The sequence below is a fragment of the Dermacentor albipictus genome, chromosome 2 (assembly GCF_038994185.2).
Source record: "Dermacentor albipictus isolate Rhodes 1998 colony chromosome 2, USDA_Dalb.pri_finalv2, whole genome shotgun sequence".
Classification (NCBI taxonomy): domain Eukaryota; kingdom Metazoa; phylum Arthropoda; class Arachnida; order Ixodida; family Ixodidae; genus Dermacentor; species Dermacentor albipictus.
The window spans coordinates 11,632,456-11,649,008 of NC_091822.1; the positions used below are offsets into that span (position 1 = coordinate 11,632,456).

General features: G+C 47.9%; 1 protein-coding gene and 1 pseudogene across 2 annotated transcripts in view; both read right to left on the reverse strand.

Moving 5' to 3' along the window:
• The window catches only part of Ube4B (Ubiquitination factor E4B), a 453,934-nt gene that overhangs the window by 133,544 nt on the left and 303,837 nt on the right, over window positions 1-16,553 (reverse strand). The gene's annotated exons all lie outside the window — the stretch shown is intronic.
• On the reverse strand, window positions 13,108-15,449 carry LOC139056434 (uncharacterized; annotated as a pseudogene).

A 16,553-nucleotide genomic window follows, 5' to 3' on the forward strand; every position in this document is an offset into this window, starting at 1 on the left:
TTTTTTGCCCATGACCTATATTCTATGCTCACTAACAATCCTCAACGTTTTTGGCGCGTAATAAACCCGAAGAGCTATCCCGATTTAACTCTAGTTGATGAGCACGGTGATATGGTCCACCACTCGGAATATGCAGATTTATTGAATAGCGCATTTTCATCTGTATTTACACAGGAAGACACCATATCTTCACCAACCCTTGGCAATCTCATTAACATATCAATGCCAGAAATAATTGTTAGCGAAGCAGGCATTTCTTCTTTACTAAATAAACTTAAAGTTTCTTCCACCTCTGATCACACTGGCATTAATAATAAAGTGTTAAAGCATTTGTCACCTAGTTTATCACCTATATTATGTGCACTCTTCTCGCAGTCTTTATCAACTAACACTATTCCGCACGATTGGAAGGTGGCAAAAGTCATACCCATTTTTAAATCCGGAGACCGAACTCACCCATTAAATTACCGCCCCATCTCCTTAACTAGTACTATTTGTTAATTACTTGAACACATCTTGTATACTGAAATCATTAACTACTTAGAAGAGCACAAAATTATTGTTGATCACCAACATGGCTTTCGTCGTGGTTATTCATGCGAAACACAGTTAGCCGGCTTTTTACATGATATACATCCATACCTAGACCTAGGGTTTCAAGTTGATGCTATCTTCCTGGATTTCTAGAAAGCTTTCGATCGCGTTGCTCACCATAGACTAATACTGAACCTAATGAACCTTAACATACACCCAACCGTTATTGGATGGATTAAGGATTTTCTATCATCCAGAGTACAATATACGTCTGTTAACAACAGTAATTCCTCTTATACCAAAGTAACCTCCGGTGTTCCGCAGGGCAGCGTTCTTGGCCCTTTACTTTTCTTAATCTATATTAATGACCTGCCTAACTGTGTGTCTTCCCACATCAGACTTTTTGCCGATGACTGCGTAATATATCGATTAATTTCATGCGACAATGACACAGATTTTCTTCAAACCGATCTTAACGCTATTAACACATGGTGTTCAACATGGCTGATGACTCTTAATACAGCTAAAACGAAGTTATTATCATTTACTAGGCGCAACCACCGTATTCCAACATCGTATGTAATATCTAACAACATAATTGAACTGACAACTTCATATAAGTACCTTGGTGTTCACTTACAGTCTGATTAACGTGGCATCATCACATCCGCCTGACGTTGGCATCAGCTAACTGCTCTTTAGGCCTCCTCAAACGCAACCTTAAGCATGATCCAGCTAAACTACGCAGACTAGCATACATCACATTAATACGCCCCAAAATCGAGTATGCATCAGCCATCTGGGATCCTTTTCAAACATATATCACCCAAGAAATCGAATCACTGCAAAACCGCGCGGTCCGTTTCATTTTTTCTGATTATTCACCCTATACTAGCATTTCAGCACTAAAAGCTCGCGCTCAACTTGACTACTTATCGCATCGCCGCAGAATTGCCCGCCTCTCACTGCTGCACAAACTTTATCATCATCCGCACCTTCACCGTATCTTCGAACCACCGACAGCCTTCTTTCCACGTACAGACCATATCTTCAAGATAAAACGCATCAGTTGTCGCTCAGCTAACTATGCTAACTCCTTTGTTCCCCGAACAATTGTTGCATGGAATAACCTACCATCACACATTGCTACTCAAACCGATTTCACAACCTTTCAGGAACTTTTACGCAATAGTTATGTGTAAATATCCATCATGTACCGTTTCTTCATACGTTGTTCAGTGTATATATTGTTTTGATCATTTGTCTTACCATTCTGCGTGCACATTGTACAAGTCAATTCATGTCTCATTAATTTGTTAACGTGACAACTGACACAGTTTCGAGCAACACCCCGTTTTACTTCTTTTACATTGTACCTATTTAATTCCCTTAATTTATTTTCTCAGACAGTTTTGTATTTTCCGAGTTTCACTTGCCTAATGTATTTCGTATTTTGTTTTACTTGTGTATTTTGCTAAATATCGTACTTTTGTATAACTTTTGTGTTTTCTTTGTAAAAATTTTGTATAACTTTTGTGTACATCAGTTGTTTTTTTCCGTGACGCGCAAAGCTCACATTTTTTTCATGTATCTGTACCCCCTAGGTAATACCCCTTCGGGGGCCTTTAGGGGTATTATGAAATAAATAAAAGTGTTTGTGCCTAGGCCTATCTCTGTTCTCGCACACAACACAACAAAATATTTCGGAGAATCGCTTCTCTATTGAGCATCCATATATGTCATTGAGCACTTTATATGCTTGAATCATTTTGTGCCATTCAAGTGCAATTGTAAGTGCATTGTAGAATGTGTAATTTGTACCATTACTTATGTTTTTCAGTTCACGTTCCGTTGTTCAGGCACATTCAATATCGGTTTTGGTTTGGATTCAGTTCCGGCTAAAATTACGGATTGGGTATGGTTTTAATTTTGGTTTGATACAGATAATAAGGCAAGGTTGCAGTACTCAAGAAAGAAAAGTTGAGTATGCACAATTAAATGAGGCGGTATAGAGCAGCAGATCGATTATTCAGACACAGCAAGGAGTGCCCTAAATACTGAATCACTAACTTAGTCAAAATGGTGGCCATGAAATAAGGGAGAAGGGAGCTTCAACTCACACAGTGCAGGTTATATGCAAATTTTGCCTTTAAAGATGTCTTCACGACAGTGTGAATTTTGCCTTATAGTGCAGCTTCACGGCACTGCCGCACACAATGCTGTGAAGCCACATTAGAATGCGAAACTTGCGCTGCCGTGAAACTTTACCTAAAGGCAAAATTGGCATATAACATGCCCTCCACGTCTTTGCTGTTCCTCACATATAAGGCAGGGGTGATTTGGGGGCTAAGGATTCTGGGAAAAACCACGCCTTACATTCAAATAAATACAGCCACAAAGCAACAATACTGTTATGATGCAACCAACAGTCAGAAGAAGATGTTTTGACATGAGTAGGTGGAATCGGTCTCGACAGCCATCATATGTAAAGTCTGTCCAACTCTTGGCCAGTCCCCGTGAGTGGGTATGCGCCAAACACATCAAGGTAATCATCATCATCATCATCATCGACAGCCATCTTGTTTATGCATTGCTGTCTCACTTGTAAATATTGTAAATACATCATTGCATGCGACTTCTGCAACGTAACGAATTGGTGAGAGGTGTGGGGTACCCACGAGAAACAACGGAACTCCTTAGTGGTCGTCACTTCGGGCAGGACAATATGACAGATGAAGCAGGAGCCAACATGGTGCGGCCCACATCAATGCCTACAACGCTGACGGTTGTGGTGGCTCAGCCACGGGATCCAGGAATGTTCTGCGGCATCGACCACCTCAACATGAAAGACTGGATCACTACGTATGAGCGTGTAAATGCCCACAGTAAATGGGATCTGACGATTATGTTGGCTACCTTGGTATGGTATGGTATGACAACTAAGAGAAAGTGCTTAACGACTGGGACATGTGCAAACCGAAGCTGAGGAACTTGTTTGGCTGTCCCACCAGGCGAAAAAGCACCGTAACGAAAGAACTAGAAACCCGAGCCCAGACGTCCACAGAATCATACATCTCTTACATCCAGGACGTGCTGGCTCGGTGCCGTAAGGCTGACAGCAATATGGCTGAATCAGACAAGGTTGGGCATGTACAAAAGAGGATCACTCACGATGCTTTCAACCTGCTCATGTGCAAAATTTGTGAAACAGTACAGGGCATCATAAAAGAGTGTCATCGCTTTGAGCAGGCCAAGAGCCGTCGCATTGCAACGCCGTTCGCACGTCTGCCGAACACAGCTGCAACATCCTCTTGTGACGACAGGCTAGGAGTGCAGCGACCATCATCATCAGATGACCTGACATGGATCGTGCGGCGAGAACTTGAAGCCATTGCTCCTTCTGCCCTTTTTTCCCATCCTAGTCAGCCGAACAACTTGCCTACAGAACTATTTGTGCAGGCAATACCGTGCTTGGTATGTGCACCACTCGCATTGGCATCACAGGGCGCCTAATGACTGTTTTGTTTTCTGTTTTGGAACAATGCCCTTATGACGGAATACTTGGCTTAGACTTTTTATCATCCCATTCAGCCCTCTTTGATTGCGCATCTAGTGTCATTCAGCTTGAACTGCCCCTCAGATGCTATAGCCCACCAGTCACACAACCACGGTTATGCTCCCCCGAAGACATCTGCCTGTCGCCTCAAGCCACCACGTACGTCACTCAACTGTCGTTCCCATCTATTCCTGATGGCGTCTATGTACTGTGGGGTTCTCACCCGTGCTCTAGGAACAAAGGAACGACAACACAGCAGTGCAAACGATCACAAGGGCACTTGTTGCACCTTTCACAGACTAATGCCTGCTAGCCGAGTTGCTATCCACAAAACATGCCGATGGGCGCGCAACAAGTCGCGGAAGTCTGACTCACCGTGACCGGATAACGAGCAAATATGTTTGCTCCATGCTGGACACCAACACCTGGTCGTTCACGTGTATGGTCATGTGAACTGTGTCACGTTTGAACGATCGTGTTCGTCCATTCCGGGGTAGGCCTCACGAGACGGTCTCGCAGAAGCATGGATCGGTGCATGCACAAAATGTCCGCACCGCTTGCCGACCCCGAGCCAAAGAGGAAGAGCCTTCTACTTTTTGCGCCCAAGCTGCTAGGTGGCGTTAGCAGAGCAACACTCGCAGCATCTCTCGCACTACCCTGCAAGCATACCGACCACCGCTGTAAAGCCACGCGACGAAGCCGGATTACAGGAGACGGGAGCTATGCGAGAAAACAACCTATCAGGGGATGCGTGAGTCGCGCATTCCCGCAGTACTATGTCTCATCGCTGACATACTGTTTGAAAGAAATTTGGCCGTTCCCCATACAGTTCTCACTGCTACAAGCAATCAGACTTCACTCATTCTCCTTAATTTTAACTGCTGCCCCACTAAAATTCTTCCCAGAGGCATGTCTTTGGGCAACATCTCGCCTGTGAACGATTTCGAAATATCGGCTCTTGACGCCGACATTCTGTTGCCCTCTAAGGAACCTCCGAGCCCTCGAATCTCACATACGAACTTAGCAAAATTATAGCTCCTGATCTTTTTCCGGCACTAGCTGCTGACCTCCACTGTCTCTTGGAAACTTACAACGGCATTTTTGACCTGGAAGACCACCCTTTAACCCAAACATCGGTGGTCACTCATCGTATTTACACTGGAGATGCCAATCCAATAGGCCACTGGCCGAACCATGTTTCACATGCTGAACGACAAGTAATACAACGAGAAGTCGATAAAATGTTGATTAAAGGCATTATCGAGCCATCATGCAGTCCGTGGGTATGGTTGCTAGAAATAGAGGTGGTGCCAATGCCCACGTGTTTGTGGCAAAAGCGCGCTCCTTCGATTCATGCCGTCACTACAGTGGCCGTGGTGGCGCTGCGGACAGCATTGCGATGTCTCTCCTACCCCCTCCACTTCTTTCCACCGCTATCTGTGCACGAGCACATGTGATTGTCATCTCTGTTCGACATTGCGCTATGTGATTTTTGTGGTGTTTTCTTTGTAGTGAATCTTTTGCTCGTTAGCATGTAGGCTTGAGTTCCGTGATCTGTTACAGCCAAATGGATCCTCGCTTGAAGAAAGCGAAGGAAGCGCACTGCTTTGCGTCTCACTGAATGCCCCGTTATGTATCGTCAAGGGAGGCTGGAAGCATGTCACTTTGTTTTCTGTGCCAAAAGACCCCGAACGTTTTGAAACGTGGCGGCAGTTTGTCCCCCAGGCTGAAAATTTCTCGACGAGAAATCAGCCCTCTGTGAGCTTCACTTCCATGAACAATGCATTGTGTGGCGCTTCATGCACGTGGTCAATGGCGAAACAGTCAAGCTTACAAGCGACGCAGTGCCAACAATTTGCCCAAATGCTCCATCGCACCTCTCCAAGAAAGCAGCCCTCACCATTGCTGTAGACAGGGGAGGACTTTTATATCCATCAGATCAGCTGAATGCACTGGTGATATCACTGGAAAAAACTTTCACCCTCTGCTTCAGTGTTAACCAAGCAAGAAGGGACAGCTTTATGAATCTGGTATCCTTCCAACAGCCTACCAAGTTGAACCTCATTGGCTGCCCTGAACAAAAAACAGCACTTACGAATAGAATCATAAAGTTCTGTGCTCTTACAAGGCTACATTTCTACGTCAAGTCTCAGAACGCGAAACGGGACGAAATGCGGGAGCGAATAACGATGCTAAAACTGCGTCGAGTGCTCTGAATTGTGCCTGGAGAACTTTGCTACAAACCTTTTTTTTATCAGTGACTTTTAGTTTCAGTTATGTGCAATTGCTCTGCAATTTGTGTTGAGAAGAAGTCCTGTTTCCTGAATACAATGTCCAATAAATGTCGTTCTGGCAACCTGGATTTGGTCACTGAGGTTCATGACTGTTTCTGTTGTGCTCTTTCATTAGTTGGAGCTGACCATCGTGAGCTCGGAGATTGTACGAGAATCACGAGTTTCCTCTCTATCGAGTGCGGTGCGATAATCAGTCACACTCAAGAGCTGAAACTGCATGTAGAACTTTACTAACTATAGGCCTTTAAGTCCTCAGTTGTGCTTTTAACTTATCGGTGAATGTTTCCATGTAAGAAATGATGACCTTTGGAGAAAATGACTTTCGAAACGATGATGGACTCCTTACTTCGTCGCTATAAATGGTCCACATGTCCATGTTATCTAGACGATGCCATAGTCTTTTCACCAACTTTTACGAGTCACCTAACATGTCTATCGGATATTGCCGTTTTCCGACACACTGGCCTCCAATTGAACTCATCGAAGTGCAACTTTGGCCGCTGCCAAATTACCGTTCATGGCCATCGTCAGTGCCGCTGGTGTTCAACCCGACTCTGACAAGATTCGCGCTGTCCATAACTTTCCTGTTCCGTCAATCCAATGCAGATGTAAGAAGTTTCATTGGGCTATGCTCATATTTCCGTCGTTATATAAAGAAATTCGCTGAAACCGCTCGCCCACTAACTGACTTACTGAAGAAGGACATTGCTTTCACAGGGGCTTTCTCCCCTCTTGTATGCTTGCTCACGGCTCCACCATTTCTGGCTCATTATGATCCATCTGATGCCACTGAACTTGTGGGGATGCGCGACCCTCGCGCCTCCCCTGATGTTTTTCCCGCATAGCGCGTCTCCTGTAGTGCGGCTTCGCCGCACACGCGGCGGTCCGAGTGGTACAGGCGCAGTCCGAGAGATGGCGCTAGTGTTGCGCGGCTGCGGGGTTACCCTCGGCGGGGGATGCAAGGCGCGCTCTCTGGGGGTTCGAGACAGGAAGCGTGCCGCACGTGCAGCGCCCCTCTTCCCCGGCGGGTCAGCGCGCGGCAGGGACGTCTCCCGCGTGCGCGTGGCGACCCATGCTTCTGCGAGACCGCCTCGCGTGGCCGCCTTCGAACGCGCCACGATTCGCGTGACTATACACGCGAACGACCAGGCGTTGGGATCCAGCATGGGGCGAACATATTCGCTCGCTTGCGGTCGCGGTAAGTCGGACTTCTAGATTTGTCGCGCGCCCATCGGCATGTTTTGTGGATAGCAACTCGGCTAGCAGGCATTGATGTATGAAAGGTGCAATAAATGCCCTTGTGATTGTTTGCACTACTGTGTTGTCGTTCCTTTGTCCCAAGAGTACGGTGGGAGAATCCCCACATCAGACCCCACATCTGGCGCCCAACGTGGGGCTCTTGGGGCATCGGACGATAATTTTAAGTGTTGCTTCGTTCGAGACCTTTGTTTGAACCGAAGCGTAGGCCTAGCGTGGATTTTGATCGGTAGCGTCAGCGGCGTGCTTTCTTGAGCGAGGCGGCGGTGGCTGTAATGTGTTTGAACATGTCAACATGCTAAGCCTTTTCGCAAGTGTTTTTTTTTAATGGCATTCGTCAGGACTAGAGCCACGTGGTCTGCATCCTGGGAGAGCGAGGCTGAGCGCCCGCGGAGCGTGGCAAGCCTGAAGCGAGTGAGTACGGAAGCCTCGTGGGTGGTCCGAATTTCTTATGTAAATAGCTTCTCCTATCTCTTTGACTGATGAAGTCGCGGCTCTGGGAGCCGGGTGGCCGCGGGCCACGGGTGCCACTACGGGCTGACTGGTATTGCGGCCTGGCACCGGGCGCTCCGACACCGTCTGGGACGGTGGGCGCCGTCAACTCGGATGCTGTGTGCACCGAGCGGAGTAGGACCACCTCACAGAGCTGACGTCTCCTCGCGGCTGCCTGTTTTGCGCCCATTTTGGGTGTTGTTTTTGGATGCCGGTTGTTGTCAGAGAGCGACGCTTTAGGCCTAAGGCTTTACGAAGCTGCCTGTCGCACGTGGAGGGACACAACCTGGTGGACCGTGGCGTTGAGGTGTTGCACTTTGCTTACCTCATTCTAGTTAGCCTCGCACGAATTGAAATTACTCGTTCGACTCAAGAAAGCGAGCTTCGTTCACGTGAACTCCGATCTTTTGCTAGCCGAGTTGAACATCGTACCACGTGGGCGATGCGCATGCAGACTTCCTCTCCCTTGCACTACTTTAGTGTTTGCCGAGTGTGTTGAGTTTACGCAGTGTGATTGGAGTCACCCCTGGTTTGCCGTCGCCTGCACATCGTCTGCGCTGCTGCCCCGGACTACGATCGAGCCACCCCCGGGCGATGGTGATGCTGTGGCCAGTTCGGCGCGACGACTTCGGCGGCCTCCTGTATCCAGCTCGCAACCCTCGGCGGCGGACAAAAGAGCCGGCGGTCACCGACAGCTACTGCGGCTCCCGCCTGCAGGGCGCGTCGGCGCGAGCGACGCTTGCTCGTACCGACTACTGCGTCGTCGTCACCGGAGTCCTGGCTTGGGATCGTGCCGCCGAGGCTGCACAGCTGCTGCTGTGACCGGCGGACGCCAGCGGTGCACCCAGGGACAATGTCGGCTCGCATGCTATGGACAGCGTGTGGACATTTATTCGGCGCGGCCACTGTTACATGTACTACCTTGTCGCGAAGAGCGCGTTGATGTGAGACCGAGTGACATGTTTCGCCGGAATATGTAGTGATTTAAGGTTGGGGGGATGTGGGGATGCGCGACCCTCGCGCCTCCCCTGATGTTTTTCCCGCATAGCGCGTCTCCTGTAGTGCGGCTTCGCCGCACACGCGGCGGTCCGAGTGGTACAGGCGCAGTCCGAGAGATGGCGCTAGTGTTGCGCGGCTGCGGGGTTACCCTCGGCGGGGGATGCAAGGCGCGCTCTCTGGGGGTTCGAGACAGGAAGCGTGCCGCACGTGCAGCGCCCCTCTTCCCCGGCGGGTCAGCGCGCGGCAGGGACGTCTCCCGCGTGCGCGTGGCGACCCATGCTTCTGCGAGACCGCCTCGCGTGGCCGCCTTCGAACGCGCCACGATTCGCGTGACTATACACGCGAACGACCAGGCGTTGGGATCCAGCATGGGGCGAACATATTCGCTCGCTTGCGGTCGCGGTAAGTCGGACTTCTAGATTTGTCGCGCGCCCATCGGCATGTTTTGTGGATAGCAACTCGGCTAGCAGGCATTGATGTATGAAAGGTGCAATAAATGCCCTTGCGATTGTTTGCACTACTGTGTTGTCGTTCCTTTGTCCCAAGAGTACGGTGGGAGAATCCCCACATCAGACCCCACAAACTTCACACGAATGCCAGTTGCCATGGAACTGCTGATGAACTTATTCAATGGCAGCATAACACATTGTGTACTTGCATACACCAGCCACCTCCTGCCACCTGGCGAGAGGAATTTTTCAATTACTGAACGGGAGTGCCTGGCGTTAGTTTGGGCAGTTCGCCAAATTCTGCCCCTACTTGTACGGCCACACATTTTCTGTGTTTACCAATTACCATGCCTTGTGCTGGCTCTCCAGACTTAAAAACCCTATGTCGACGATTGGGTAGATGGGCGCTACGGCTCCAGGAATATTCATTTGCTGCGACACCGACTGCCTCTCTTGTCATCCTGTCGACTGCCCTGAATATGATGCACATGACACCGACTCTTGCATCCTGGCCATTTCTGATCTGCATGACATTCGTACTGAACAATGGTGCAATGACTGTTTACAAGTTCTCATCGATAGTCTCAATTCTGGACATTCGGAGACCATGCTGCTCATGTTCATGCTCCACGACGACATTCTCTATCATAGCAGCTTACGCCCTGCACGACCACAAATTTTACTCACTGTACCATGCCATCTCCGGACATCAGTTCTTGAGCAATTGCATGATGTCCCTATTGCAGGCCTCCTCAGCGTTTTGCATACTTACAACCGCATACAGTGCCGCATCTACTGGCCAGGCCTGTACCGTTCTGTGCACTGCTGCATTGCAGCCTGTGCGCTCTGTCAGCATCTCAAAATAACCTGCTGTGCTGCCAGCTGGACGCCTTCAAAGTGCTTTCAGAACCATTCTTTGATGTCAGTGCCGATCTTCTCGGCCGTTTTCTGATGTCGAAATCTGCCAATAAGGGGGTCGCCACTAGTGATTACACGACCCAGTATGCAATCATGCGAGATTTCTGCACAGGCTGTGCAATTGAGGTGGAATATTTTCTTTTACATGACGTCATCGTTCATCACGGTGCACCCCGGCAGCACCTCACTGACAGTGGCTGCACCTTCTTGTTCGAAGCAGCTGAAGACCTATTTCGCTCCTGCTCTGCCGAGCACAAGCTTTCGACTGCCTACCACCTACAGACAAACGGACTGATGGAGTGGCTCAATCGCACATTGACAGAAAGGCTGTCTATGTACGTTTCTGGCGACCACAGTGATTGGGACAGCACATTACCCTTCGTGACCTTCACCTATAACTCGTCCCATCATGAGACCGTTGGCTTTTCACCCTTTTAGTTTCTGTTCAGCCGCCACCCTTCTTTGCCCTCTGACACACTGCTTACTTCCTCGACCAACACTTCCACTGAATATGCTCAAGACGTCTTCTCCCGGGCTCGCACGGCACGCCAGATTGCCAGCTCCCGGCTCCCTGAGTCTGATGCCTTGCAGAGGATCTGGTACGACAGCCGAGATTGAGACGTTTGTATTCCTCCTGGCTCCGTTGTCCTCCTATGGACACTACGTCGCCACGTCAGCTTGTCTGAAAAGCTGCTGCCGGGGTACCCAGGGCGCTACAGGATACTGCGTCAGCTTGGCGATGTGAACTACGAGATCACTCCGTTGGATACACGTGTCCCCACAGACATTATGAATGTGTCCTGGCTGAAGCCTTACTTTGCCACGAGTTCACCTCCCTTATAGTTGGCACCGAGATGGTGCCTTTACAGGTGGGAGTTACGACACAGCCAGGAGTGGTGCTAGTCAGAAGAAGACAGTTTGACGTGCAGAAGTGGAATCGGTCACGACAGCAATCTCGCTTATGCATCGTTGTCTCTATTCTAAACATTGTAAATACGTCTGTTCGTGTGACTTCTGCAATGTACGATTATTAACATTGAACTTGAAACCATGTGGGCTTGCCTAACTTTCAGTCACACAAAGGTAATCCTTAGCGTTTGCTGCCACCCACCCTAATCATCGCAACTTTCATTGAAGAGTTGCACGATGCTATTATCCTAATTTTTTTTGCATCTTCCTGCTTTAACATTATTCTTAGTCGGCAATATTATTTTCGTAACCTAACATGAAATATACACCCACCATTCATAAAGCACTATTTCTTCAGCTCAGGCTGATTTCTGAAATGTTGCAGTCTGGGTTAGTTGGTAGATAGTTTTGAGATTTAAGCTAGTCAAAAGACGAACAGAGGAGAGACGTGGCACAAACAATGTTTCGACTAACAACTGTGCTTTATTGAAAAAAAGAAAGAAACGTCTCCCAAGAAAGCAAGGCAGGCATGCGCAGCTGAAGTGCCAAACCAGACACAACATGTTGATTGCAAGCCAGACCAAGTAGCTAGTGCCAGTGCGATAGGAAACTTAAATCCTTCTGCATCAGTGAGATATAAGTTGTGCAAATGCAATTGTCTCTTTGCATGCTGATGTGATATGCTTCAAGAATTTTATGCTCCTCCTTGCGCCTGCCTTTATCAAGAACTTTAAAGGAGTACTGACACGAAAGTTAGAAGTCGAGCTAATAAGCGAGACTGATTTATGTGGGCACACACACATCAGCTGCAAAATATCAACGACGGATATAGATTAGAACATATTTAAAATCAATTTTAAAGTATGTATGCACAGCCAACCGCAAAAGGCAGCGCCTCACGGCATTGACATCAAGGAAGGCTTGTAAACAACAGAGAAAACTCTTTGTCATGAGGTTACACTGCTGTTAGAGTGCGCCCAGCGAGGAAGTTGCTCGCCGCTCCGATTGTCCCGGTGTCTTTTTTTTTTTTCTCCCTGGTCGTGATGCTGCACCGATTTAAGAGCATGGCATCCATTCACACTTCTGAACTGCGATTACAAGCTCATAGCAAAAGTGTCTGTGTATGAGACTCACTCTAGTACTCAATACTGTTCAGGGTCCATACCAGGCATGTTGCATTCAGGGACGTTCCACTCAGCTTCACAGTTGAGCAGTCAGGTCCCTTCACCTGTAGGCAAATGCCAGAAAACTTCCAGGTACTCTGTGCTTCTTCTATCAGGAAAAGGTTTTCAATATCATTCAATATCAATATCAATAATATTAATACCTGTTCCGGGTTTTGGGAGAGGCGGGCTTTAGTGTGGGTTTTTGGCAGATGGTCCAAGTTTTGTGTTCTCAACAGACTTCTGGAGTTCTCATACGAGATCGCGTCTCGCAGGTATTCACAGGGTTCGTACAGACTCAAAAGGGGAAAATTCAAGGATATTCAAGGAATTTCAAGGCTCAGTGGGAGTATTTTCAAGGACTCAACACAATGCTACATGCAGCAGTTTTCAATATCAAGTACAAATTTTACTGAACAAAGTCGAAAAAAAAGCACTTAAAGGAACAGCTTATATTGCACTAAACCAGGATAATATTACTGAACAAATTCGAAAAAAAAAAAATCATTTCTAGGAACAGCTTGTACTGCATTAAACCAACATAATATTATTGAAGAAAGTCGAAAAAAAAAAACATTTCGAGGAGCAGCTTGTACTGCACAAAACCAACATAATATATGTTCCGTCTTGAAAAACACACTGCAGTGCATTGCACCAATGTCGAACAGCAATCCATTCTGCAAAAGTGCTAGTGGCAACTTCAGGGGAGCTCCTGCCGCTTTTCCTGAATCTTCTGGTTGAGGCTACACAGTTCCTCAGTCTTGCTTCGTGCAGCCTTCCTCAGACTATTTGATCTGACCACATACTTCAGATCATTTGCTGCTTCTGCCTTTTCGGCATAGGTATCCGCTGAAGCCTGGAGGTCAGCTATTGTTGCCTCGAGTTTCTTTTTCTTTTTTCTTTTTTCATTGCGTCAATCTCTTCGTCAATGCAACGCCTCTTTGATTCCCTTACATGATCACATTGCTTCTTTTTTTCTGCTTCCAGATATGCAGCATACTGCTGCCGGCCAGCTGATACAGCAGTCCTCAGCTCTTTTGTAATAGGGACGTTAAGGACGACCCCTGCCTTGTCCACAGCATCGCACACAATACGTTGCGAAATGTACGACAGGTCCTTCAGGTTTTCTACAGCAACCTGGCGGTTCACGCTAAACCCTCGCTCCACAGTAGCCTGTCCGTGGCTGAGCACGAGCAAAAGTTTGACAACCTTCCACAGTTCCCCACATGATGAATTAAACTTCATCAGCTCAGTCAAGAACTCGTCCAACCTGTTTACGTTCTTCTCAAACATTCGCAGGTTATGCATCTCTTCCTGCAGGAACTCGGTGTACTCCCCTAGTACAGTGTCTCTTTGGTGCTCAGACATTCTGCCCGCTGTAATGAGGGCATCCAACACTCTTCTGAAGCCAGCCAGGCACTCATCTGGTTTAGTACACATTTGTCATGGGTCCAGAGAGGACAAACTCCTCACGATTGGGAATCTCAGTGGGCTTCTCTCAAGCACCTTCTTTGTCACACTGATGAAGAAGCGTTTGCATTCCATGCGGAATTGGAACACGTCCTTTTGGCTTGCTTTAGTTTTCCTGACAGTCTGTTCAGCGGCATGGCCTACATCCACCTTTTCAAGTGGAGTGTGGTTCTCGGTGCTTTCAATGTCCACCATCAGCAGACCAGTGGCTCCTTTTGCTGAAGACAAGACCGAGCACTTCAGAAACTTCGTCAGTAGCTTCCTGACCACAGTTTCCAAGTCCCTTGCAAGAAAGAACACCATGGGCTGATCCGTTTGGTACTCAGTGAGGAATGGCTTGAGGGTCATGGCCACACCCAGCACAAATTGAAGCTTTGCTAGCAGTAGGTCATCACTGGCAAACTCACACAAGTTGTGAAATGATCCACACTTTGGGGGGTTTACTTCCTTCTTCCTTGCAGCTGCAATAAACTTCTTAATGTCACACCACAAGAGCAAGGCTCTCTCTATCACAGGCACATTCTCCAACCACCAGTGAGCAACAAAGTTCAGGGGAAAAGTATCCTGACCAGTAACTGCTGAGAAGTCCTCCCTTCTTGCAGGAGAACCATGGAAAAGCACGCTCAGACTGGAGAGCAGACAGTCAAGTCCCCACTTACATGCTGTAACACCCGCCCTGTAGGCGTTGTGCATGGTGTGGAGGCCACAAGTCCCAATGTCCAGACATTGAACTTGGTATGCTTGATGCAGGTGCTCTTGGAAATTCTTGAGTAACTTCAGGTTAACATTGGGACCATCCATTGAAATCTGAAGAATTTTCTCAAGAGGGAAAGGCTCGAGCGCAGTCAGCAGCGTTCCTTGGATGTCTTCGGATGTCGAGTGCCCGATAAACACTGAGGTATAGTACCTCGTTGCCACCTTGTGAGACGAATTCCAAAACCGGATGTGAACATCCAATTGTTTCCGCTGGAGATAGTCGTTCGTGGACTCGTCGAAGAGTACCACGTAGTAATCGCAATCTTTTATATCCCGTTGCAGAGCAGATAAAAAGAAGGGCCTCGGACCAGGGCACGTCACATAGGCACATTTTTTTCTCTCCACAAGAAAATGCTTTGGCCACGCCACTGTCCGGGAACATACGCTGGAATAGCTGGCCTGCTTCCGACAACGACCGATAGGAGAAATGCGATGTGACAACTTTCAAAGTCCACAGAATCTCCACGTTCGTCACCAGCTCGTGTGCCTTGCAAGCATCGTCTAGATTTCCCGATTGCGAAGGAGGTGGGACAGCTGACTATTTCCCCGTACTTGGAACTAAGTACCTTCGCACCGAACTGTTGGCTGCAATCTCCATGACACCAGCATGCTTAGCACTCTTCATATGGCTCGTTAACGCCGACTCGCCCATGTTGGTGATATCGAAGGTCTTTCCACAAGGCCTGCATCTTGCACGGTGCTCACTCATCGTATCTAGTGCAATCCAGTCTTTGTAAGCCTCGTTGTGAAGCCACGCGCCTTGCAATTTGTTTTTCCCAGGCATTTGCTTTGTATTCAGATGTTTCAGCCGCAACAAGTCGGGTGCAGAAGCGACGGCAGAATGCAATGCCGTCAACCACCATAACAAAGCGCCAATATCAGATTGGATTGAATTGGCTCAGTTGGCTTCAGAGCCGAGTGGCTCCAGTGTGGCTAACCGTCGTGCAATATTGGCTATATTAGCACACACTGATTTTTTACGCCTGAAATGCACATATTGAAACACGGTACTGAAAATACCAATATTTCAACTGCGTTTTTTTTAAATAATAGTCATTTGCATGTACTACGCTAGGAATTCAAGGATTTTCAAGGAGCAGCAAAAAGTCCAGGATTTTCAAGGGCCTTGAAAACCAAATATTCAAATTCAAGGGTTTTCAAGGTTTTCAAGGACCTGTGCGCACCCTGATTCATTGTGGGACGTGGTGTACGGCAGGGGGATATTCTCTCACCTGCTCTCTACGTCCTTACTTTTGAACCACTTTTGCAGAGGTTGTCCTTTGACAGTAGAATTGGCAGGCTCCTACTTCCACCAGGTTGGCCTCCGGTTGTACTCTTTGCCTATGCGGATGACTTGTCTATACACCATGTGCAGCGCCTATAGGGGCGCCACTGAAAGCCGCATAGCGGCGGATGTTGGAACCGCAGGCGGGACTTGTGCCAGAGACGCCTGCTTCCACTGCAGGCATGACTGAAGTGCGTGCATGCAATTTGCCACTTGTGCGCGTCCCAGATAGTTGCTTCTACGGTGTCAGTGTGATGATGATGTTTGAGGTTTAATGGTGCAAGGGCCAGGTATGGCCAAAGAGCGCCATGCCAGTGGTGATGAATACGTATTGGTCTGATGGGTTCTGTGAATTTAATGTGACGTGGCTCTAAAGAGGCCTAAAACAGTTGGTGAAAATTGCACAAAATGTACACGCAATAAATTTATGGCAATGATTAATGACGTGTACTATGATCATTAAAATACATT